Source organism: Aethalodelphis obliquidens, unplaced genomic scaffold, assembly GCF_003676395.1.
Source record: "Aethalodelphis obliquidens isolate GAN/ISIS:26980383/991018 unplaced genomic scaffold, ASM367639v1 scaffold5, whole genome shotgun sequence".
Classification (NCBI taxonomy): domain Eukaryota; kingdom Metazoa; phylum Chordata; class Mammalia; order Artiodactyla; family Delphinidae; genus Aethalodelphis; species Aethalodelphis obliquidens.
In genome coordinates this window covers 59678214-59704889 of record NW_020837949.1, presented here as the reverse complement: position 1 = coordinate 59704889, position 26676 = coordinate 59678214, and the positions used below count along the sequence as shown (strand labels likewise).

General features: G+C 40.3%; 1 long non-coding RNA gene and 1 pseudogene across 2 annotated transcripts in view; both read right to left on the bottom strand.

Annotated features, from left to right (window-relative positions):
• The window catches only part of LOC113618399 (uncharacterized), a 217640-nt gene that overhangs the window by 39760 nt on the left and 151204 nt on the right, over window positions 1–26676 (bottom strand). For both annotated transcript variants that reach the window (XR_003432003.1, XR_003432002.1), the window contains exon 4: window positions 16151–16257. This is a non-coding gene — a long non-coding RNA (uncharacterized LOC113618399). The remainder of the gene's footprint in view (window positions 1–16150; window positions 16258–26676) is intronic.
• On the bottom strand, window positions 14189–15328 carry LOC113618396 (heterogeneous nuclear ribonucleoprotein A3-like; annotated as a pseudogene).

The window sequence follows — 26676 nt, the reverse complement described above, 5'->3', positions numbered from 1 at the left end:
TGGTAATCTCTCTTGGTGCAACTTTCCCCTTCTGTGAAATAGAAAGGAGCACTCCTGACAAAACAATGGTGAATCAAAGCTAAGAAAAATATTTGGGAAACAATTTGTAAATACATGGTTCCATCTGAATGCCAACTGGAAGATGCAATTATGGCTCTTGGATTGGCTTGCCTACATGTCTATGGCATGGTCTTTGTCTTTGGACCATGGACCCATCACCAGGACACTTCCTTTGAATTTTTTTTTCCTCTAGTGGGGTTGGATTTCTGCTAAGACACCCACATTCCTACCTGGTCTACCTCTCCAGCAGTGGAATGTCCTTGCTTGGTAGCTGGCAGGGTGAGCTAAACCCCGACTAAGAGGAATAAAATACTCTGAATTTTCTGACACTTTGGTCTATTAACAGCAAATTTTCACTAAGTGAGAAAAATAAGTCCGATCACAAAGGTCTGCAAAACCTCCGAGGCAAATGCCTACTGAAATCTGATATAAACTTGAGAATGAGCAGTACGTAGGCACTTGCATACTTGAAAGCAGAAGCAAGAATGTGGTACTGTAAGAGGAATGTTTAGTCCACAGGCATCAGAAGCCTATCTTAAAAGGGTAACCCAACAGGACAAAGATTGTTTCACTACTTGGAAGTCAGTGAAAGCTCATACTCTGCAAAAGGATCTGGTGGTGCCCAATGAAAGGACTACCTGACTGATTATAGTACTACAGAATATCTGAGTTGGAACTCATCTCTTCAAGATCATTAGGCTCTTCTGAACGTGATGTTCTGAGATGAACATTGCTCCAAAATTCCAAATCTATGGGATATTTAAAACACATTTACTGCAAGGCCTCAGAGGCAGATTGTGGTCAGCTTCATGCTACAGGATAGGAAAGGTAATACTTGGTGTTTAGATAAAGATGACCACTTATCTTTGACACGCTCAGCTACCTTTCCATTCCCATTAAATAATTCCTGATTTTAAGATATTTGGAAGGAATCAAACCCCAACCGATCTTAAAAAAGCAGATTAGAGATATAGTAATTATTGCCCAGATAAGGAGATAACAAAAGTTTCTAACAATCCTTTAAGTCAAATTATTTACCTTCAAGAGGCTCACTTGGATGGCAAGCACAACTTGGTGCTTTTGTGAAGTCCTCGAACTCTCTTCTAAAAGAAGCCGTGTTTAAGTAATCATCCATTTATACCATTTACACTGGCAGATAACTGCACACCAAGCGACACTTTGTACTTTTCAGAGAAAATCTGCAAGAAACAGATTTTCCTAAAATGGGATTTCAGTGATATTTTGAGTTAAACACAGTGTTTCTATTGTTTCTGTACTTTAGAGTCTTTACTACCAGTGAACAAAGAAAAGCAGTGATTCCAGAGACTTTCATAAGGCAGATAATATAGATGGTATTCACTCTTTTGCATTGTTCCTAGTGAAAAACTTCCACTGGGCTAATTCATCTTGGAAAAAATTTCAACTTTGTATGCACTGTTGAAAACTGGGCATAAGAACAAAAAGGTACTCCTTGAAAACATAATATTTCATGGATTCAACATGCATCAAGGAGGCATAACCCCAGACAGAAAGACTGAGTTGCTCTGCATAGAAAATTGATACAAAATGTAGAACTTTGAAACCAAAAACCTGCCTACTTTTGCTTAGCAATTGCATACTGTGGTTTCTCAATGTGAGCTTTGTATAAACAGATTAACTTTGTTTTCTAAGTGTTTCCAAAGAGCCTGGAAACTAAGGATCAAGTACTGCTTCTGCCCAGCCCTCAAAAACCAAGGAACTCTTCCCCAAGCTCAACACCTGTTGTTGAAAATCTACCACACAGTGGCCTTCATCTTCTATGCCAACAGATGTGAAGATGCCCAGAGGTACCTCAGGTGTTTGTGCTTCTAAGTCTCCTGGGGGCACCAGGAAGGGGAGGGAAAATGATTCCGGAATTCCAAAGGTCACTGCTGGATCGAAATAATGAAAATTGCCCACATGTTGGAAAAAACTCAGATGTGATTACTGGAAAGTCTGGCAATTAGACCAAGAAGAACTAACTGGGTTAGAGTTTCATTTATACTTAAAAAAAAGGGAGAGAGAGAAGGAAAGAAAAGAAAGGTGTGCCAGGGTAAGAGAGAAATAATTTTCAGCCTTCAGGCTACCATAATTAACAAATTCAAACAGAAAATGGAAGAACTCTTAAGGGATCAAGTGTCACAACTGTCACAACTAAACAATCACTCATTTCTGAAAATAAATTTAAGAATTTAAGTGACTGAAGAGAGTGAAAATTAGACTACTTTTTTTTGCAATAAAGGAAGACTACAATATATATTTGAATTTTCTTTCAAAGCACTTATTGTGTCTGATAATCATTTCCTTACAACTATTTTATTCTAAGGACAGCTTTTCTTCCTAATGTATTTCTCACTACTCTTTACTTGGCAGTACTGGAGCTCTGCATGGTGATGCTAACATGATTACATATGTAAAAATATGCACTTTCTGCGTAAAATAAACATGATGATTATATGTCACAATCTCTGCTTTGAAATCCTTTTACTCTGGTTATTTAGGAGGTTACCTAGAGGCACCGTGGGGTAGTACCCACGGGGTTTGGAGGCTTAGTCAGAACTTGGCTCTAATCCCAGCTATGTGGTCTTGGGTACAGATTTTCCTGTATGTATCATTCCTTCACCTAGCAAGTAAAATAGGCACCTGAGAAGCGACAGCGTAGGTGTATGTGCTGTAGTTACACAGAGATTGCCATCTCACCCTCACAGAGCTTTTAGGCAATTTCACTTCAGTGTGCCCCATTCTAGAATAGAAGCATGACCTGGAGGTTCCCAGGAAGGGCTGCTAGCTGAGTGCTGAGGGTGCGATGGGGTGGGGTGGGGTGAGGAGGGGAGGTCAGGGAATAGTCCTCAGAAGATAAGACTGGGACCAGAGGCTCTAGTAGGAGTTAGCCAGCAGAAGAGCAAGGAGGGGTTGTGGAAAGAGAGCTGTAGACAAAGACAACATGTGAAGACCCAAAGGCACTTGATCTGCAAATACTTTCTGGGTGGGCTTTCAGCCTAATATATGTGTTTTGAGACAAGAAAAGACAAGAGTTTTGTGGAGAACTAGAATCTTTTGGAGACAAACTGCAAAGATGATAAACCTATGAATAGTATCTGGAGTAGTTATCAAGGGTTCTCATTCAGTTTTCCTTTTCTTTTAGTCCAAAGGTTTCATGGAAAAGCACACAGCTGAAGGCCCAAGGCTTTGCTTAAAGTGACAAGTGGAAATTTCTTATATGATACCAGTACCCCTGAAGCTAGTGAGGATGCAACCCAGGCTTCCCCAATGTCTGATGCATTTTCCAAAATAAACACATACTTTAGGGTGAGGCTTCTAAGTTTTTAGTTTGTATAAAAATCACCGGGCGGTTTTGTTAGAATGCAGATTCTGATCCAGTCTGGGTGGGCCTAAGACTGGGCGCAGAATTCTGATTCTGAGACCCTAGGTAGGCCTCAGAGTCGCCATTTAAAGTTCCCAGGTGATGCTGACCCCTGTGATTGAGGACCTCACTTCAAATAGCAAGGTCTTAAAGCACCTAAGGAAGGCTCAATTCAGGGAGATCAATGTACTGAAAGTTTCAGTATTTTGAAATAATTTACCTAAAAAATACATTCTGTCATTCTTTCTTTCTCTCTCTCTCTCTCTCTCTCTCTCTAGCGCGCGCGCGCTCGCGCGCTCACACACACACAGGTGTACATACTTAAGTTCATCCTGAGGACTATACACAAATGTATAACAACTAACCAACCAATAGAGAATGTAGCAAATTTTCTGGTTATTATTATCAGTCTACAAATGGGTTAAACACATATCCTGTCCACCATCACCCTTTTTAATGTTTATGCATTTATACTTTTCTTTCTGTTTTGTTATTAGTATCAGAGTAACACAAATATATGTTGCCTCTAAAGTCCAAGAAGGTCCACCAGGTGTTGTTTGTACCTTTATCTTCATAGAGAAAGGCTCAAGGTGCATCAGTATGTCTCTTCTTTAGAAAAAATATCCCAATATGCTCCAGAACACTGAACTCACAGAAACTTCCCCATGGGGCAGACCTGTGAACTTTCTTTACGTCCCCTCTCTGGCACACATATCTTATTAAGGCTTTGAGATCCTTGCCTTTTCCCACTCATCAGATCCAATTAGTATACTGTCCCCAGAAAATGGACTGGGGTGATGTTTTGTGGGATACCAATTCAATCAAGGTCCCTGTGAGAATGATACAGAGATAAGTGGGTATTTAAAGCTATTGCCTGTGTTTGTCCAAATATCCCACCCCGATCATGAGAGCCCTACTCCTTCCCAACTAGTCTCCCATGTTAGCAAAAGAGACCTGGTGCCTGGTGTATTTAAATGAAATAGCAATTCCAACTCTTACAGTCAAGCCCTGGCCTGATTCTCAGCCAAGTCTGCCTTTCAGCTATATGAGATGAGGAAATTATATGGCACCATAGAGGCTTTCTGGTTCTCTACAACTGCCTTGGGTTGGAAATTGAAGACTTTATGTTTATCTTTTTCTTTACATACACTCTCCAGAGCAGCTGTAAGTAGTCATTCCCCCACCCCACCTCCAACATCTTGGTAATCACTAATATTACCACAGCCGCTACCTGACAGCGCCTTGGTCTCTATCTTCACTCAAGGCCACAATTGGTGATAATTTGAGTGACCCTGATGCTATGCTGTGGATTACAGGTGTTTTCTATTCCTCTGGCATTCTGTGCACTCTTCAAATAGGAGCAACTCAATCCCAGAATCCCATTTTGAGGATCTATTTGTCACGCCCCCATATCTGGTACCAATTACTGCCTCGGTCAGAGTCCCAGCAGCAAGCACAGCACACACATGAGGTTTAATGGTAGTTTAAAACAGGACTAATCCAGTTGTCTCCAGAAATGCCCATCAATCTGTGCTGGCTGCAAAGAGCCAACATTTTCTTCTGTTAACTATACAGTATTACCTTTCACAGGTAAGTTTTATAAACCATCTAGAATTCACTTCTGTATATCATATAGATTCATTTTTTCTCCATAGAATAAGCCAGTTTACCATGAACCTTCCTAAAAATCATCACTGATTTGTGATGCCACCTTTTTTTTTTTTTTTTTGCGGTACGCGGGCCTCTCACTGTTGTGGCCTCTCCTGTTGCGGAGCACAGGCTCCAGAGGCGCAGGCTTAGCGGCCATGGCTCACGGGCCCAGCGGCTCCGAAGCATGTGGGATCTTCCCAGACCGGGGCACGAACCCGTGTCCCCTGCATCGGCAGGCGGACCCTCAACCACTGCGCCACCAGGGAAGCCCTGGTGATGCCACCTTTATCATATATCAACTTCCCATTTATGCAAATGTGTTTCTAGGCTCTGCATTTTATTCCATTGGTCTGTTTGTGTGTTGCTTTTATTTTTCTGGCTGTGTAGTGTGCCTGAATATCTGGTAGACAGTTCATGTGCCTTATAGTCATATACATATATGTCAGATTCAGTATATTATGATCTTCACACTATCCATCATGCTCAATTACCAACAGATGATTTTAAACTACCATGTAGAGAGGGTGAGGGGTGATCTTTAGTACTTCTGTTTTGCTGAGCAAGGTATACAACAAAAAGATAAGCTGAATTACTGATTTGTCACCTGTGATTTTCCTTCTCCACCCTTTCCTACACAGTGCTCCATCTCTCCTTTCAATAATACTGACTATGGGCTGAATTATGTCCTCCCCCCACTCCCCCACCCCCGCCAAAAAATGCCTATGTTGAAGTCCTAATCCTAGTACCTCAGAATGTGATATATTTGGAGATAGGATCTTTAAAGAGGCAATTAAGTTAAAATGATGTCATTAAGGTGAGTCCTAATCCAATATTACTGCTGCCCTTATTAAGAAGAATAAGTTTGGACACAGAAATGTACAGAGGAAAGACAGTATTCAGACACAGGGGGAAGTTGGCCATCTACAAACCAAGGGGAGAAGCCTCAGAAGGCATCAAAACAGTTGACACCTTAATCTTGGACTTCTAGTCTCCAGAACTGTGAGAAAATAAATTTCTATTTTTTTAAGGCACCCAGTCTGTAGTACTTTGTCATGGCAGCTCCAGCAAACTAATACAACCAGGTATTGAAAGAATATCAGTCCAAACAGGTGCACCAGAAAAGAAGTTAACTATGTGAAGTGATGGATGTGTTAACTAATCATATTGTGGTAATTATTTCACAGTCTGTCTGTATATCAAATTGTCACGTTGTACACCTTAAATTTACACAATGCTACATGTCAATTGTATCTCAATAAACCTGGAAGAAAATAGTCATGTTAAAAAAAAATAAAGAGGTGCACCAAACTTTAGTCTAGTTATCATGCCCATATACCTTAACCTTGCCCTGTCCAAACCTATGGCTCTATTTTGGTCTTTTTTCTGAGGAGTAGACCCGCTCATCAACTGTATTTTTGCCATTCCTCCATGGATATCTACCTAGCACCTGGAACTCAAGTGCTCCAAATCTAAGTCGTGATGTTTTCCTTCAATTCTGCTAATCTCTGGTTGTTTCTATCTTACATAATGGCCATGGAGAGGCCTAAGACTCATTCTAGACTTCTGCCCCTGCCCTCCTATACATCCCTTTGAGTACACATCAAAAGAGTCAGTTTATCCTACTTTGGCTCTTTTCTCAGCGTGTGCTGTTATTCCCTTGATAGGGAGGGTCTAGAGCCTCAGCAGGGTGTGAGACGGGACTTGCTCCCTGCTCCTTGGCTGTTGTGGCCCTGTCAGGGGCAGGGTCTGCTCCCCAGTTGTTGGAACGAAGCCCTGAGGGTTGGCTTGATCAGGCTCTGTTGCCCTTGAGTGCATGCTCTGCCCCAAAGGAGGCGATTGCTGTAGCATGTGAGGCCCTTGAGCTCACAGAGAACCTATGCACTGCTTGTGTAGGCGTCTGTGGCTCTGTTCAGAAGCAGCCCAAGGTTGCATCCCTTCCTCTGTTGTGCCTGTCCCAGATCTGGTGCAAAGCTGTGGTGTGGAGTAGGCTGGGGCTGGGGGTTGAGGCGCTGTGGCTGTAGCAATTGAGGTGGCTGTGCTTCTGCCAGAGATCTAGGCTGCCTCTGTGGCAGTTTTGACCCAACACCTATTTTCCCCAGATCCAGCACTAAGCTGCAGCGTGGAGTGGGCGGGTGGAGCCGGGGTACTGTTGCTGGGAGAGGAACCGCTGTGTGCTCCTGTGGGCACTGACACTGGCCACTGCTGCCCCACCCAGATCACAGTCCAGAACCCCTGGTCTGTCTCTGCATGACTAGACTGCGTCTTTTCCCAGGGCTCTCAGTTGGCCCAGATCTTACAGCAGGCTGTGGTGTGGAGTGAGTGGGCCTCGGGTGTTCACCCTGTTCAGACTGGGATGTGCAGTGAGTCGGCTGCTGTCTGTGCAAGGCTCTCTCTGCCTTGATTGTCGGCAAGCCAGCATGCACACACTCCTCACAAGTGGAGTCTAGGCTTCACCAGCCCTTCTGTCTGTCCCAGTGATTCTCCCAGCAGCCACGGGGGCTTGTCTCCTCCACACAGGATCCCAAGACTGTGATGTCCAGATTGTGGCTTGACGTGTTGGCGCCCCAGGGTGAGGGTCCACCCATGTGAACCTTCTCTTCCTTACAGACCCTTCCCTGGGGTGCAGCTCCCGACCCGATGCCTCTTTTCTGTCCTACCCAGTTACATGAAGATCTTTCTTGCAGCTTTGATTGTTTAGTTCTTCTGATGGTTTCCGGTTAGTTTTCTGGGAGAATTATTCCACATGTAGATGTATTTTTGATGTGTTTGTGGTGGGAGGGAGCTCCATGTCCTCCTACTCCACCATCTTCATCTATGATTCTATTATTTAAATTAAAAAGTTCGAATTCCTCAGCAAGGCATTCAAGGTCTTTTATAATCTGGTCCAAACTACCACTTCAACATTTTTATTACCACATCTTCCTCTTGGCCAAGTAAGCTTCACTCCTGCCACACCAATAGATTTTTTTACATCCTCCAGTACAAAATATATTCTCACACTTTGTTTTTGGTCATGTTAGTCACTGCATGCGATGCCTTTCATTCCCTGTTTTACTGTTAAAACTCCACACATCCTTTGAGGCCCAAATAGATTGGTATTTTCTCCAAGAAACCGTCCTTGTAAATTGGCACTCCCAATTGTGATTGGCAGTTTCATACTTTGCACCTCCTATTGTACTTTTTGAATCCCATTTCCTTCATATTTATTACATTTTGTTTTAGTTTGGTATCACTGGCCTTCCCCAGGAGGTAGGAAGCTTTGTGAAAGCAAGGGCAATTTTTTTGTTCATTTTTCTATACCAACCCACTATGTAGTGTAAGGCTTTGTACACTATAGGTGATCTTTAAATGAGCTGAATGAGTGTAAGGGTTTGCAAAGTATCAATTCTATAAGAGTTTTGAGTTTGAAAACATGTTACCATTTAATTAACTTTAGTTCACTTATTTTGTGGAAAATATGGTTTACTCGTTCACAGACCCAAAGGCTGATTTCTCTTTTTGGCTATAAAGTAGATCTTAGAAAATATTATGAGAAATGAAGTGCAAGTTAATCAGAGAGGTGAAAATTAAATTTTCCTTGAAATGTCCTCAGATTTAAATTCAGAGAAACTGTTCAGAAGGCAAAAATGTGGTTAAATTTGCCAAATCTAAAATATTTTTAGTAATATTTTATGGTGATTGTCAATCTTCTCAGGGCTCAGACACAGACTATGGAAGAAGCAGGTCTACTTTTCTGAATCTAGAGGAAATGCTATTTGGAATTGAAAGTGGCCTTGCAATCTGAGAGACTATATAGCAAAACATACAGCACTTGAGATGTAGCCAACACTAAGTAGACTCAAACCTTTCATTATCTTTACCCTTTCCCCCAATTATTTTTGAAAGCAAGTCTGATATAAGTACCATTTACTCCTAGGACAGGATCCTGTGGAGTCACTGCCTAATCCATTACACACTCTCAAGTTATGGTATCCTTTTGCCTTAGATTTAGTTGTTGTGTTTTTGTTTCTTGTTTTAAGGAAGAAACTTCTTAAAGTTTCTTACTGTAGAGTTGTGTTGGAGAAACAGAGGCTGTTCTAATTTAAATGTCTTATATGATTACTGTGTGTGCTTTTTAAGGATTCCCCACTGATGCCTTTTAGAGCCCTGGGTCTTCAGAGTCCACGATTTGAAAATTGCTGACTTAATAATTTAATTTAGCTTTATGGAGGAAACATAATAGTTATTTTGCTCTGACAGCATGAGTTCTGAATGTTTCCACTCCCTAGAAGTTGATAAGGCAACTCTTCACTAGATTTCTTAAAACTCAGCAAGGAGAACCTCTCTTAGTGGTGGTTAAATGAAATGCAGTTAGAAAATTTGACAGGAGAAGGTAAAATATTTGACATCCTCTACATACTCATATATAATGCTCTCCATACATGTGGATTCCATTTCTCCACCCAATTCCATATTCACTGTATAGAGTACTGAGTAGAGTTCTCTTTGCTATACAGTAGGTCCTTAGTAAAAATACTTAATGTTTTAAGTTGCCAAGGCTGTGAGTGGCTGGAAGGCTCTCACACTGCCTTTGGTTTGTCTCATGTTTTCCCCCTTAGAATGTAAATTGCTCAAGTACAGCTACCTTTTTGCCTTTGAGACTCCTTTTCAATCAGCATAAATAAATGATTACTGACCTTTAGGACAATGGTATCAGGCTGGAAAGGGTGGTAGCCCAACTACAGACAAAAATATTGCTGCCTAGCTACAGCAGCTCAATCAAAAAGTTGCATGCAGGGCTTCCCTGGTGGCGCAGTGGTTGAGAGTCCGCCTGCCGATGCAGGGGACACGGGTTCGTGCCCCGGTCCGGGAAGATCCCACATGCCGCGGAGTGGCTGGGCCCGTGAGCCATGGCTGCTGAGCCTGCACGTCCGGAGCCTGTGCTCCGCAACGGGAGAGGCCACAACAGTGAGAGGCCCGTGTACCGCAAAAAAAAAAAAAAAAAAAAAAAAAAAAAAAAGTTGCATGCACATATTCTTGCTTTGAGTAGGGCCTACTGTATGCCTCATTTCACTAGTTTTGTTTTCCTTTTTGGAGGGTTGCTTTTACTGCCTTTGTCTTTTAGTTATGCAGCTTTGTAGCTACAGTCAGTCTTCTCCACCCTTGCCCCAGGCCTACGAGAATAAGGGTAGTTGATTTATGCATCAAAAGTCTGATAGTACACAGAAGGTCATTCATCGAAAACTAAGGGGGCTGTTTAAACAGTGGTGGTCATGCAAATTAGTATGATTGCTGGCCCAGGTCCTGAGAGAAATTAGGTTGAGCTGAATGGAAACCAAGCTATGAGAAAGTTTGATTTTAAATAAGGTTTGTGAGCATACGTTTCTACTCTGGTACCAGATTTTTTCATGTCACTATCGTGAATTGCTACCAGTTGCATGAAATTAATAAATGTGTATAATAGGGCTATGGAGATTGGCTGGGGGGTGAGTCTGTGGTAACAGCATTGTTGGTAGGCAGATAGATGTTTTTAATTTATCTTCACTGTTTTGTTAGACAACATGAATTATTTTGAGATATAACTTTTTTTTTTTAATAATTCTCCCACACCTGCCTCCCCCACCCCATAAGGAAGCCTGACACCAAGAGAAGGAACAATAGATTCCTTTGACTCTGACCCTCTGTGCTAGTCTGACTAGAGTTTTGTTTATTTAATTGAAAGATATTTGACATATAACATTGTATAAGTTTAAGGTGTACAATATGTTGATTTGATACAAATAATATGATTATAGATTGTAATATGATTGCCATTGTAGCATCAGTTGGCACCTCTATCAGGTCACACAATTATTATTTCTTTTTTTGTGGTGGGAATAATTAAGATCTAGTCTCTTAGCAAGTTTGATTATTATAATACAATATTGTTGTCTATGTTCACTATACTGTACGTTAGATCTCCAGGACTTATTTATCTATTGGTTGCAAGTTTTGACCAGAGTTATTTTTAAAGGTGCTGTGGATAGTTTCCCTTCAAACTGGTCTTTCTCTGTCTTTGGCTATTCTGCCCCACTCTTCCAACAATGGACAACTTGGGCAACTGATAGGGCGAAGCTCGAGAAGTTCTGGACTTGTGCAGTGAATAACAGGAAGTGGTGCAACATACCTTTGGCTAATCCCTCTGAAGTCCCACCGCCCCCCCTCCATTAATTTCCTTGTGCTATTTCTAGTTGGCAGCCACTGCTCAGCATCTCAAAGAGATGGTAACTGGATTTAGTGGGACTTCTCTAAATCCCAGAGTCATGGTGTCAGTAAACTCTCATGATTCTATTTTCACTTATATTTATCCTTTATTCTCATAAATAATATCAAGACACTCTCTATGTTGAATCAGCTATGGAGGATATTAAAAAAAAATAAACACAAAGCTCTCACTGGATGCATGACGCCCTTCCTTAGGTTGGCTTTTACATTCTGAAACATACATGGAAGAGTGCATATAATGTAAATGTACAGTAAAAAATAATAAAATGAACAGCAATGTACCCTCCACCCAGTTTGAGAAATAGAACATAACAATACCTCTGAATTTCCCTATGTCATGGGTCCCTTCCTAATCCTATCACCTCTTGCCTTTCGGAGGTAACCACTATCCTGAATACTGTTGTATTAATTCCCTTGCTTTTCTTTATGGTTATACCACATATGTATGTATCCTTAAATAATAAATCACTTAATTCCATGAGCTTCTGAACTTCATATGAACTGAATCACATCTACGTGTATGCTTCTGTGACCTGCCCTTTTTTGCTCAACATTATGGCTTTGAGATTAACCTGTGTTGTCATCTAAAGCTGTGTTTTGTTTATTTTTATTGTTGTATTTAATCTATTGTTTGATCTCAATTTTTATATCTATTCTCTTATTGATGGATATGTGGGTTGTTAAATTGTATACACTAAGATTATACATTATACCTTACATTAAGATAGTAAATAGAAAATTTCTAAACAAAATATTTTCAAATTGTTTAATCATATTTCCTTTTTGCCTGAAATGGCTATATGCAATTCAACTGAACGTTTCTCTAATTTGTAAACTGCTCAGGCATTATCATAGCAGTCACTTTGAAAAGATACTAGTGATATGTCGCTAAAAGGGCACATCAGCCACAGATAGACAGAAATATATTCTGTAGTGGGTTGAATAAGTGCTCCCCCTGAAAGTCCATGCCCACCAGGAACATCATTATGTGAACTTATTTGGACCTAGGGTCTTTGCAGATGCAACTAATTAAGATGAGGTCATACTGGATTAGGGTGGGCACTAAATCCAATGACTGGTGTCCTGACAAGAAGAGAGGACACAGAGAGACACAGATGCACGGAGAAGAAGGCCATATGACTATGCAGGCAGAGATTAGAATAATGTAGTTACAAGTCAAAGTATGCTAAGGATTGCTGGGAGCCACCAGAAACTAGGAAGAGGCAAGGAAGGAGTCTTTTCCTAGAGGCTTCAGAGGGAACATGGTCCTGCCAACTGATTTCAGACTTCCAGCCTCCAGGACTGTGAGAGAATAAGTTTCTGTTGTTTTCAGCCACTCAGTTTGTGATCATGTGTCATGGCTGCCCTGGGAAACTAAAACACCCTCCATGAGTAAAGATGGATGAGATGCACCTCATGGAGCTTTGTATTCTAGAAGACCCTGCCTAGTTTCCCAGCTTCAAAACTCTCAAGTAGCTGCGTCTTGGTGGGGCTCCTTGGGCACCAGGATCATGACCTCCTACAACAGTTCCACAGGCTGAACTGCTGTCCACGATGGTCCATCTGCAGTTGGCTGACGGAGTTGATGTCAGGTTGTAGAGCTCCTGTTGGGCTGTACTCAGTGAGTTCAGGCAGTGCTGAGGGGCAGCTGACATTATAGGGCTTGTCCTCTGGAAGGACTGTGAGCCCACCCACTCACTGTGCCTGAGCAGTCCTCCTCAGTCCTGGAAGAGGCCGTATCTGGATGGAGGTGATTAGCCTAGTGGAAGCTGTAGCTGCCCCAAGTCCAGCTGATCACCCCAAGGGTTGACAGGATTTTCACACTGGCTGGGAAGCTCAGCTCTCAGCCAGAAAGCCTCAGCAAGTACCAGTAGGGCAAAAGTTGCCTCCAGTGTTTGAACAAGCACTGTTGGCTCTGTTGGCTCTTATTTTCTTATTTCTGGCCTCTGAAGGAATCCTTTACTTCTCAACAGCTTTGCTATAGATTTTAAACATTTTAAATGTTTTATTTAGCATATTAACTTGTGTTGTACTAGAAGGTTTTCTTTGGACATTTAGTCTATCATTTGAGCCTAGCCACTGAGGGCTAGAATTTAGCTGTCCCTTGCAAAACGGCATTAGTGGTTAACCAAGAATCATATTCTACTGAAGAAATATAGGTATTGCAATCTGTTAGCTGTCCATGTTCATTCTTTAATTCAATAGTCATCTATGTAGGTAAGCCAGTGTACTAGATATCGTTAGGAATCCAAACACAATAGAATCAACTTAAGCCTAGCAGACTATCTATAAATCAGATAAGTATCTGGTAATTTTGTTTATAGTTTACCCATGACATAATTCTGTGTATTAATTTATTTAATTACAAATTTCAAAAAATAAAAGAATTTCCTTCCATTGTTGTTAAAGCAGAAACATCTAGATATGGCTGTAGATTTGATTGATCATAATGTCTAAATTTGGGATTAGTTATGAATTAATCTGCCAGTTACAAAGATATCTGTAACAGGGAATGCCCTTACTTTATTTTTATTGTTTTGAAAAGTTAAAAATTCCTTAATTTTTTACAGGGCAATATACCTGATATAATGAAAAGAAAATGACAAAGCTACAACAGATAAAAGACCTCAGGAATGTACATCTAATTGACACTACATTGCATTAATAAATAGCTGCACTTTTTGCAAACTGTGTCTGTGACAGTCCTGAACAAGAAGGGTTTCCTGTTAAGCTGCAGTACCGTTTCTAACTATGGATCATCATTCCTTCTGTGGCAGATTTTTACAGTTGCTCTAATGCTTTGGGGACGACTGTCTCAAAGTAACCTGTAGTTTTCTTGACAACTCCTTGCTCTCTCTCCTGCTAAGAAATGTAGCCCTTTTCTTCTGAGTTTTTAGAACCTTCTGCTACCATCCACCACTTCCACCACCAGATCCATAACCACCACCATAGGGACTGCCCAAACTTCTTCCACCAAAACTGTCCCCCTTTATGGGTCCATAATTTGATTGCTGTTGCCCACTATAATTTCCAAAATCATTATAGTTCCCAACACCACCATAGTTACCTCCAAAACTTCCTCCTTCATTGTAACCATCATATCCTCCACCACTGCCTCCATATCCACCACCTTGGTTTCCATATCCAGGTCTACCACCACCAGCCTCCTTTCCACCAAAGTTTCCACCATGGCCAAAGTTACCTCCACCACCTCCAAAGTTTCCTCCACCACACATAAATTTGCCAGATCCACCCCCACGACCTCTCTGTGATCCAACAGACTGCATTCCTTGTTTAGAAAGGGGCCTTTTTCACTTTACACTTATCCCCATTAATAGTGCGGTACTTCTGAATAATAATTTTATCAACTGTATCATGATCATCAAAAGTTACAAAAGAAAATCTTCTCTTTTTTCCACTCTGCCTGTCTTCCATAACTTCTATGGTTTCAATCTTGCCATACTTTTCAAAGTAGTTTCTCAAATTATATTCTTCTGTATCTTTTTTTTTAACATCTTTATTGGAGTGTAATTGCTTTACAATGTTGTGTTAGTTTCTGAGGTATAACAAAGTCAATCAGCTATATGTATACATATATCCTCATATCTCCTCCCTCTTGCGTCTCCCTCCCACCCTCCCTATCCCACCCCTCTAGGTGGTCACAAAGCACCGAGCTGATCTCCCTGTGATATGCAGCTGCTTCCCTGTATCTTCTTTAATACCACCAACAAAAATTTTCTTCACTGTTAGATGGGCATCAACCTTGCGTGGTTGAGCACACATTGCTGCATCCACCTCTTCAACACAAGAGTTAGTCACAAAACCAAAGCCCCTGGAACGTTTTGTTTGGGGGTCTCTCATCACCACATAATCTGTAAGTGTGCCCCATTTCTCAAAATGTTCTCTTAAGCTATCATCTGTAGTTTCAAAGCTCCGACCACCAATAAACAGTTTTCTCAACTATTCTGGTTCCTTTGGATCATGGCCCTGCATTTTGAGACTGGACTCACCTCTTCCAAATTGAGTTCAATATCGCCTCTACTTTAAGTGTAGTCAAATAACTTAATTTCATGTAGGCAGCTTCCTTTTTTGCTTGTAGGGAATGTAGGTGTTGGCTCTTGTATTCTTTTTGAATGTTATTTCAAAAGCTATTTCTGTGTACCATCTGGTACACCATTATTCAGCTTCTTTAACAATAAATAGCAAAGTTGTCACTAACCTACACAAATGAGGGCTGTTCCAACTCTGCTTTCCTGAACTTGAGGCACCAACTTGATTAGAGAAGGGAAACTAAAGACTCCACTCTTCTCCCCTACTATCCCTCATCACAGCTGATCAAAGTCCTTTCTCCTGTACAATCTACCAATGGGGGAGGGGTACTGGTTTGCATGAAATTGTACAGTGAGTGATTGAGAGGTCAGTCTCTGAAATTCAAGTCCTGGCTTTGAAACATCCTAGTTGTGTTACTGTGGTAGGCTCTAACTTCAAGCCTGGGTTTTCCTCATGTATAAAACTGGGTGCAGTAGCATGTTTTGCAGGATGAGAGTAAATATTAAATAGGATAATGTATGAAAAGTGATTACATATATTACCTGGCATTAGTTCAGTGTTAAATAATGTTGATATGAAGCTATGACACATGTGGTCCAGTCTTACAGCAGTATAGCAGTCAAAGCCTGGAAGTTGAAAAAAATCTAATATGCTCAGTCTCCTTACTTATACTTAACCAACCCTCTGAAGAGGACACATAGCCTTTAGCAACACTTCTTAAACCCTCTTTGCTTTCACACCTACTCAGTCAGTTATTTGACTCACCTTAAACTCCTGCCCCATAGACAAAGAGCCTCTCCTCCTTTCAGTCCTCCCTCTTCTCCCAATTTTGAATCACCTAATAGCAAGGAAAGACACTTCTCTGGGGAGATCTGAAGAAGAAAATGAGTGGGCAAAATCAAAATTCTTTTAGTGGTTGTTAACCACTGTTTGTTTGATGGTGATAAAATGGCCAACATACCAATATACAAAAACTGCTTTCTCCCATCACATTTTATCAATTCTGATGTCCTTTTAAAAACTGTCATTCATTCACACATTATTGTAAGGTTCTGCAGCCAGAAAACTGAATCACTGACCAATCAGATTCAAAGGACTCGTAGTTTTGATGGTCAGGGGAGCAGGTAATTTTGGAGCAAGATGCTCCAAACACTGAGTGATAATAAGAAAACCATAATACCATTTAAAGTATGATGTACATTTGTATTACACTTTACAATTTTATGAGTGTTTTCACATAAGTTATTTAATCTGATTTCCCACAAAAATCTTGTGAGGTTGGCAGACTGAGGATAATTGTCTCCGTTTTAATAAATGCAGAGACTGTAACATAGGAGATTGACATGGGAGGTGCTGCAGTGAGTGGCTTCAGACAGTCAGAGAGTCAGATGAGAGCCCTGGTCACCCAGGAGGGAGGCCGATGAGGGGCACAGGAAGGGAGGGCCCCTCTTAGCCCTGCCATGGACCCTGAGGAGCAGAGCATCCCATTTGGTACTGATGCCTTAGCTTGTTGATTCTTGCTGTATATCCTTCCAGGCATTTTGTGGCTATCTTATGATGTTGGCACCATAATGGAATTTTATCTGCAAAACACGTTAGCCTAAGAGAAAATTCTATTAACACTTGCCTTTCCTTTCTTCTACTCTGATATTAAAAAAAAAAAGAGTTAAAGAAAAATTATGTTTTTTTTTAAGAAACAGGAAAGATTTTCTTAGGTTGATTTTTAATAACTAAGGATTGTTAAACATGTCTGTTGTGGCTTTCAGAGCACAAGGTACCACAGTCAAGTAAGACCTTTTATCCCCCAGTAGAGAGAAATGGTACATTTTATTCAATACATTAAATTATGTAGACATTAGCCACAACATGTTGATTCAGCTTCACAGGAAATGAAAATTAATACCATCTGTGTGGATAGTGGCTCTACATTACCACAGCACACACTGTAATGTGTTCATTGCGTCTCAGCTCCAAAACCTCACTTTATTTAGAATGACATTATTGTAAGATTTTTAAAAGTCACTTTAATATGCATGTAAAAATCCAAATCAAGAAGTCAACAGATTTTGAATCCAGATTTTAGAAGCAATATTCTCCAGCTGCTTTGAATTTGCCTAGCAGTTGATAAATTTTGAAACTGTCATGAGATACAGGTCTTCAAAGGCTGTGAGATATGGCCCAAGTGCCTAGCATCGAGCCCAGTACACAGCAGGTGCTCAAAAAATGTTTGTTGAATTAATGAATCAGCACAAGATGCACCATCAATTTCATAACATATTCTTGGGGGGCTTCCCTGATGGGGAAGAATCTGCAGTGGTTAAGAATCTGCCTGCCAATACAGGGGACACAGGTTTGATCCCTGGTCCAGGAAGATCCCATGTGCCACAGAGCAACTCAGCCTGTGTGCCACAACTACTGAAGCCCGTGTGCCTAGAGCCTGTGCTCTGAAACAAGAGAAGCCAGCGCAATGAGAAGCCCATGCACTGCAATGAAGAGTAGCCCTAGCTCGCTGCAATTAGAGAAAGCCCGTGTATAGCAACGAAGACCCAACGCCTCCAAAAAAATAAATAAATAACATATTCTTGGGAAAAAAGAAACCTTAAAGTAAATGTACCCATTGACTGAAAGATGTACAATGATTTAATTTTTAAAAATATTTATTTATTTATTTGGTTGCCCTGGGTCTTAGTTGTGGCAGGTGGGCTCCTTACTTGCGGTTCTAGGGCTCTTTAGTTGTGGCTCGCCAGCTCCTTAGTTGTGGCATGTGAACTCTTAGTTGCGGCACGCGTGTGGGATCTAGTTCCCTGACCAGGGATCGAACCCAGGCCCCCTGCATTGGGAGCATGGAGTCTTATCCATTGCATCACCAGGGATGATTTTTAAAATGTGAAAAAAACTGATTAAGAATCTACGGAGGGGGCTTCCCTGGTGGCGCAGTGGTTTAGTCTGCCTGCCGATGCAGGGGACGCGGGTTCGTGCCCCGGTCCGGAAAGATCCCACATGCCGCAGAGCGGCTGGGCCCGTGAGCCATAGCCGCTGAGCCTGCGCGTCCGGAGCCTGTGCTCCGCAACAGGAGAGGCCACAACAGTGAGAGGCCCCCGTACCGCAAAAATTAAAAAAAAAAAAAAAAAGAATCTAGGGAGGGACTTCTCTGGTGGTCCAGTGGTAAAGAATCCACCTTCCAATGCAGGGGACACGGGTTCGCTCCCTGGTCGAGGAACTAAGATCCCACATGCCGCGGGGCAACTAAGCCCACGTGACACAACTACTGAGCCTGCACACCTCAACTAGAGAGACTGCGTGATGCAAACTACAGAGCCCACGTGCTCTGGAGCCCACACACCACAACTAAAGAGAGAAAACCCGCATGCCACAAGTAGAGAGAAGCCTGTGTGCTGCAACAAAAGACCCAGCATGCTGCAACAAATATCCTGTGTGCCGCAACTAAGACACTATGCAGCCAAAAATAGTAACATAAATAAATAATAAAATAAATAAATATTAAATGTATGTTTAAAAAAAAAGAATCTAGGGAAAGCAGTAGTTGCTCTAGGAGAGGCAAGTATAAATGCATTGGAAGTCTGAAGGACAAAGAGTTTAATTTCAGACACAGGGACCAGATAATTTTTTTACTATAATTATCTGGAGGCACTGTTAGGATGGGCTCTTTTTTGAGAGCTCCAGAATTCCTGAGTAGGAGTGGCTTGGAGGAAACAATCTGGTTGGGAAGAGGATGACGGAGCAGCTAAGGGACTTGTTCTAAAAATGCATTTGTTTAGCGAGCATGCTGATTTCTTCAGATTGTATGTTTATTATCTGGAGGGCCTGGATAGGACTGGAGGTGAGGAGGGGTTGATGGTGAGTATGTAGAATTTAAAATTTTCCATTTTAGGCATATAGGAATTTATGTCTAGATCTGTATCTTTATCTGTCTACTCTCTGTCTACTTGTCTATCTCTCTTTTGCTTTCTTTTAGTGAAAGCAATAGACTCAAGTTATCTGTCTTTATTGAAAATAATCAATATTTATATTTATTCTATACTATTATACTTCATCATCCTCTTCCATATTCAGGGAATTTCCTGAGTGAGCATCTTTGTCTTCTCCATCTCCATACCCACAGCATTAGTTAGCACAGAGCCTGGCTTTCAGTAGGTGTGAAATAAAGTTATTTATTGAAAGGAATGCCCTTGAAAAGCATAGATGGTATGGTTAATTCTTTTCAGCATGATCACATATCAGGTCATCTTTCATTTTGTAGACAGAATGATGAAGCAAGATTAGAGGCCCAACTTAGAGTCATAAATAAAAGTCAGAAGAAAACCTGAGCAAGAATCCAGAGGATTCAAGTCCCAGTAGTGTATTTTGCATCATATTATCCAAGTTCCAGCAAAAATCACATGGATATTCCTTGCATATGAATATGTCCTTTGTGGGAATTGGGACCGTTTTATTATTATGTCAAACCTTTAAAAGTCAGACATGCACTTTAAATTGATTTTTGGGGGTAGGTTTTGACCTCTCTTGTTACTACTGTCACATGCATGTGCAAGACAGCTGATGGGAGAGGATGTGTACTTGCCTCCAAGTAATTACATGCTACGGAGCCTCATCATTTCTGGTTCTTTAATCCAAATTTCTTAACCAATCAAATTGGATCTTTAGTACAGCCATTCTAATTCTATAGCTTCAAAACAAAGTCATTTTTAAAAATATTTATTTATTTATTTTTGCTGCGTTGTGTCTTTGTTTCTGTGCGAGGGTTTTCTCTAGTTGTGGCAAGCGGGGGCCACTCTTCATTGCGGTGCGCGGGCCTCTCACTATCGCGACCTCTCTTGTTGCGGAGCACAGGCTCCAGACGCGCAGGCTCAGTAGTTGTGGCTCACAGGCTTAGTTGCTCCGCGGCATGTGGGATCCTCCCAGACCAGGGCTCGAACCCGTGTCCCCTGCATTAGCAGGCAGATTCTCGACCACTGCGCCACCAGGGAAGCCCAACAAAGTCATTTTTAAGCTATTTGAACTTAAAATATTTGGAAAAAAAATCTGAACGATTTCTGAAAGCACAAAGCAGGTTTTTTCTTCAAACTCAAGTAACTGAAATAACTGAAGATATTTAGTTCAAATTGCAAATAAATTCACCTTTGGATTGAGACAAGGCAAGAGAAATATCAGACCCAAAGGTCAAAAGGAACATTTTGGAGTAAGTTATAAACAGAAAATAGGGATTTAGAATGGAAAAGATGAACTCAACAATAAGATGGGGTCATGACACCTTGGTAAGTATTTTTTATTATTTTTAAAAACTCACTGTGCTAACTCAGGACTTTATTTTCACTGACTCTAATTGAGAATATTTTAGTGATTTTGTGTGTGTGTGTGTGTGTGTGTGTGTGTGTGTGTTTAAAGGACCAGGAAATGATACTCTGTACTTTGTTATGTCTTGGTTCAGAGAAATTTAAAGCATATAGAAATCTTGGGCTAGATCTCTTCTCCATTCCCTGACTCTCCCTAGAACACTTATGCCAAAAATTACCATTCTCTGTGGTATCAGATTCTCAGGGAGAAGTAATTGTTTAGAGGAATTCATTTTTCAAATGCCCAAATTTCACCAGATTCAAATAGTGCTGATGTAAATAAATAAAAATTGTAAACTTGAAAAGTGGATAAGATTATTAGATGTGCCTGTCGATAGGTAATTAGCACAAGCACATTTGTGATTTATTGGAAAGTTCAAGGGCAACTGGAATGACTTCTGTTATTCTGCAGTTGCACGTTGGAGTTAAATCCTGTGTTTTCTGGAGCTGCAAAAGTCTGTAGTATGATATTCATCATCATTTTAAATGTGTTTATTGAGTGGGAGGTCTCTAATTAGGAATCTGCTCTCATTCCAGTTGATATTGGGTTAAAATGTACTTTTTCACCAGCTACTTAAAAAGAGTTCCTAATTCAGCAACTCCACTCCTGGCTATTTATCCAAAAAACAAAAACAAAAACATTAATTCAAAAAGATATATGCACTCCTGTGCAGCATTATTTACAATAGCCATGATATGGAAGAAACCTAAGTGCCCATCAATAGATAAATGGGTAAAGACGATGTGGTATACATAGATAGACACACACACACACACACACACAAAGTGGAAAATTACTCAGCCATAGAAAGAAAAGAGATCTTGCCATTTGTGACAAAGTGGATGGACCTAGAGGGAATTATGTGAAGTGAGGTAAGTCAGACAGAGAAAGAAAAATACTGTATGATTTCACTTATATGTGGAATCTAAAAGACAAAACAAATGAACAAATATAACCAAACAGAAACAGAGTCATAGATACAGAGAACAAACAGGCAGTTGCCAGAGGGGAGGGAAGTTGGAAGAGGAGAGAAATAGGTGTGGGAGATTAAGAGGTACAAACTTCCAGTTACAAAGTAAATGAGTCATAGGGATGAAGTGTACATTGTGGGAAATACAGTTAACAGTTATGTAGTATATTTGTATAGTGACAGATGGTAACTAGACTTATAATAGTGATAATTTTGAAATGTATAGAAATATTGAATCACTATGTTGTGTACCAGGAACTAACAATGTGTTGTAGGTCAAGTATGCCTCAAAAACAAACAAACAAACTCACAGAAAAAGAGATCAGATTTGTGGTTACCAGAGGGGGGCTGGGGGGAGAGGTAACTGGATGAAGGTAGTCAAAAGGTACAAACTTCCAGTTATAAGATAAATAAGTACTAGGGATATAATGTACAACATGATAAATATAAGTAATACTGCTGCGTGTTAGTTATGAAAGTTGTAAAGAGAGTGAATCTTAAGAGTTCTCATCACAAGGAAAAATTTTTCTATTTCTTTAATTTTGTATCTATATGAAGTGATGGATTTCACTAATCTAATTGTGGTAATCATTTCATGATGTATGTAAGTCAAATCATTATGCTGTACATCTTAAACTTATATAGTGTTGTATATTATATCTCAATAAGACTGGAAGAAAAAGAAAAAAGGAAAAATAAAAAGTTCCTAAAGCCAATCATCAGTGTAAAAAAAGATTTAGGAGAATATCAAAAAATATTTGTTGACTGACAACGGGGAGGGTTGGGTTGGAACATATAATAAGTTTACCATTCTTCCAACTCAAAAAGTCTATACCCTATCAGGTTTATACTTTATCTATCCTCAGTGGGAGTGGGGTGGCTCTTCTCACTTTGCAGTGATTTGTCACTCTGCCTAACTAACTCGCCAGTCTCTTGTCCTGATTTTCCCACAATTGCACTGTAGCTTCTAGCAATACCAGGTGTCTCGCTTTTCTGCAACCTGTCTCCATGCCTGTACCCTTGCTGTTCTTTCTCTGTCTGAAGTGTCCTACTCATTAATCTCAGCTTTGAGTCAGGACTCAAATGCTACTGCCTGGGTAACGGGACATTCTCCTCTCACTCCCAGCATACGCAGGTAAGGTAATCTTCTGATTGTATTTGCTGGCTGGTTTGCATCTCTGATTCCTCAGGAGACCGAAATATTCTTGGGGGCAGGTGCTTTGTGTGTCTGCATTTTTGTAACCCTGAAACCTGGCATAGTGCTTTCACACATGGTATGTGCCCTTGAAATATTTACTGAGTGAATGAGTATATTCCTTGGTGTAAATCATAAACATAACTTTATACTGCCCATATATCTTATAAGATTTCTCATATCTACCTCTTTCAGGTATAATTTTCTTTATATAAGTGATGCATGCCTAAAAACATATTTTTAATTTTGTGAACTTAATAAAATTCTAGATCCATGCTGCATTGTCCTATAAAGGAGTTGCTAGCCACATGTGGCTATTTAAATTTAAATCAGTGAAAATTAAATAAAATTTAAAAATTCAGTTCCTCAGTAGCAGCACCAGCCACATTTTAAGTGTTCAATAGACACATGTGGCTTTTAGCCATTGTATTAAACAACACAGACAGAGAACATTTCCATCACTGCAAAAAACTGTATTGAACAGTGCTACCTTAGAGAAACTGGATATCTTTGGTAATGTTTCAAATTCTTCTGTAAAGTAAATAATCATATTCAAAGTAATTACCTTTGAACATCTGAATGTTAATATAGCCAGGTTTTAAAATACTAGTCTTAGATATGTTACATTCTCTGGTACAGACAAATCTTTTACAAATATTTTAAACAGTCTATATTTAAATGTAAAAAGTGTTCAGAAAAATAAAATATTGAGACTAGTGAGTCACATGATGACCTAGGTGCACCATTTTCTTACTTCTCCCTCCTGAGACACCAATAAAACTAAGCAAAAAAATGTTTTAAGTGCTCTCACTCCACAACATGAAGAGAGTAAGACAAGGATCATCAGTGGACAAGGGGATTCAAGAGGTTTATGAAATATAGAAAGTTGATGAAGCATACTGGAGAAAGTGGCAGCCTATACTATACCTGGAGGGGTATAAGTCACCACACTTGGAAACATTTGATGCAGAGGGGGTCAGGAATGAGTTGTGCAGCAAAACAGGAAGATTTGTTAAAAGTCTGGCAGTTGGAGAGAACCTACAGCCTGGAACAATAAAGGAAAAGTTACCTGTATCTGTCTCATTCAGGCATTTTAAAACATCAGGGGTAAAGAGAGTATGGAGAGAGACAGAAAGAGGCACCTACAAAATAACTGCCTGGGCAAGAAGCTTCTCATCAGCAGCCCTGGGTACTGGAAGATAATGCAGCAAGGCTCTCAAGGTTTTTTAACCATTAGGTAGGAGGATAGAATACATTTTCAGACATGTTCCATACATCTTTTCTTAGGAAGTTACTAGAGCGTATTCTCCACCAAAACAAAAGAGTAATGAGTAAGGCATATGCTCCTTTGGTGGACTGGACTATTGCTTCCTATTGTTCACATCTCCCCTGTCATTGACGTATACATTCATGTCTACATTTCCCTACTCCTTTGATGTTGGGGTTGCCCATGTGATTTGCTTTGGCTAGTGGGACACTGGTGGATGCCGCATGAGCAGAGGTTTTCAGTATGCTTATTTGGCGTGTCTTGGTCTTTCTCTTTCTTCTTCCATCTACCATGAGAAGAGCGTGCCCCAAACAGCTGCTGGTACCACATGAAAGACACATCGAAGCAGTCTTGAATTCAACCCACATTCTGAAGCAGAGTGAGAACAGTAAATGTTTGTTGTTACCACTGAGATGTCAGGGCTGCTTGTCAGGCAGCATTACGGTTACACAGCATTTTTGTAGTAATAATTATTAAGAAGCTTTCAGAAACAATTAATCTAATTTGAGAGTACTGACATTCCTCCTCTAGAATGGTAACTGCAGCAGACCTGAAAGCAACTGGTCCAGTTGGGAATATGAGGATTAATGGCTCTGGGAGGGAGATCTTCAAGAAATAAGAAGAATCAACAGAATAGAAGGTATGATTGAGACCTTGGGAATATAGTTAAGGCAAATGGAAGAGCACAAAAATGGGAAATCCATTCCAACTGAATTGCAGGAGCACAGCAGTCATGATATTGGACTCTTTAGAAAAGGGGTCTTGATCCTATTATATTATTAGCTCTGTAGTGAACACTATTTATATAGATGTAATTAAGTAAGATCCATTTATAGTTCCACCCCCCCCCCCGCATGGGTATACACTTATATCCAAACTCCTCAGGTTGTGAACATTAAATGTGTACAGCTTTTTGTATGTCAATCATACCTCAATAAAGTGGTTTACACACACACACACACACACACAAATGATTAAAAGAGAAAACAAAGCAGAGGAACAAAAAGGAAACAAAACAGACAAAAAGCCAAAGAGGGAAAAAACTAACTATGGTAAAAGTCCCTCAGGTCATCAAAAACCAACTTCCTGAGCTAGAACGACCAGAAACCTAGGCCCAGCCAGGGATTTGTATAGGTGCTTGGAATTCCATAAAAATGGCTCTTTATGAGGTAATAGCAAGAAATGAATCTATGAAAGCTAGGGATAAAACACAGTGGTTTTCTCACTTTCTGGTCTCAAGACTCTTTTATTCTTTTTTTTAAAAAAGAGACACCTGAAGCGCTTTCTTTTTATGTGGGTTATAGCAATTGGTATTTACCTTACGAGAAATTAAAACCTATAGGATGCTTCAGTGGTCTTTTCATTTCTAGTTTGAAAACCTATTATAATTTTTGGTTTTTAAAGAGCTCATTAAAGTCTACACTTAAAACATTAATTCTTTTGTCCTTAAACTCTGAATGATTGGTCTCAACGGACGACTTAGCTGGCATCATGATACTATATGAAACTGTTCCATTGTGTAAGACACAATAAGGTATATCATTAAAATCTGTAAAGTTAAGAGGAAGATAGCTTTCAACATAATTTATTTCTTATTTACAGTTTTGCCCAGTTTCTTTGCAGTAGATTCCTTTTCCATGAGCCCAGATAGCCTGCTATGTCCATTCCTGTATCTTTATTTATTTTTCAATAGGTTTGTGGGGTTTTTTTTAACATCTTTATTGGAGTATAATTGCTTTACAATGGTGTGTTAGTTTCTGCTTTATAACAAAGTGAATCAGCTATACATATACATATATCCCCATATCTCCTCCCTCTTGCATCTCCCTCCCACCCTCCCTATCCCACCCCTCTAGGTGGTCACAAAGCACTAAGCTGATCTCCCTGTGCTATGCGGTTGCTTCCCACTAGCTATCTATTTTACATTTGGTGGTATATATATAAGTCCAGGCCACTCTCTCACTTCGTCCCCAGCTTACCCTTCCCCCTCCCTGTGTCCTCAAATCTATTCTCTACATCTGCGCCTTTATTCCTGTCCTGCCTCTATGTTCTTCATAACCATTTTTTTTTTTAGATTCCATATATATGTGTTAGCATATGGTATTTGTCTTTCTTTTTCTGACTTACTTCACATTCCTGTATCTTTAAAGGCAGAGGTTGCAGCTGTGGGGCAAGAAAGCAGCAAGTTGTCTCCTCTTTCTTTTTAAGCCCAACAATTCATCGTGCTCGTGTCTGACTTATTCAGCATTGGTAGGGGAATCCGGGTGCTGGACATGTCTCCAGTATCTCAGAGGAGGGAACTGAGGAGTCCCTTTATTTATTCCTTCACTAATGCTCTTCCTTTCTTCATGGAGATCTGAGTTTCTGACCTAATAATTTTCCTTCTCTCTGAAGAATATTTTTTAACATTTCATGCCAGGCAGATCTATGGATGAAAAATTCCTTCAATTTTTGCCTGTGAAAATCTTTATTTTTCCTATACTTTTGAAGGATAATTTTACTGG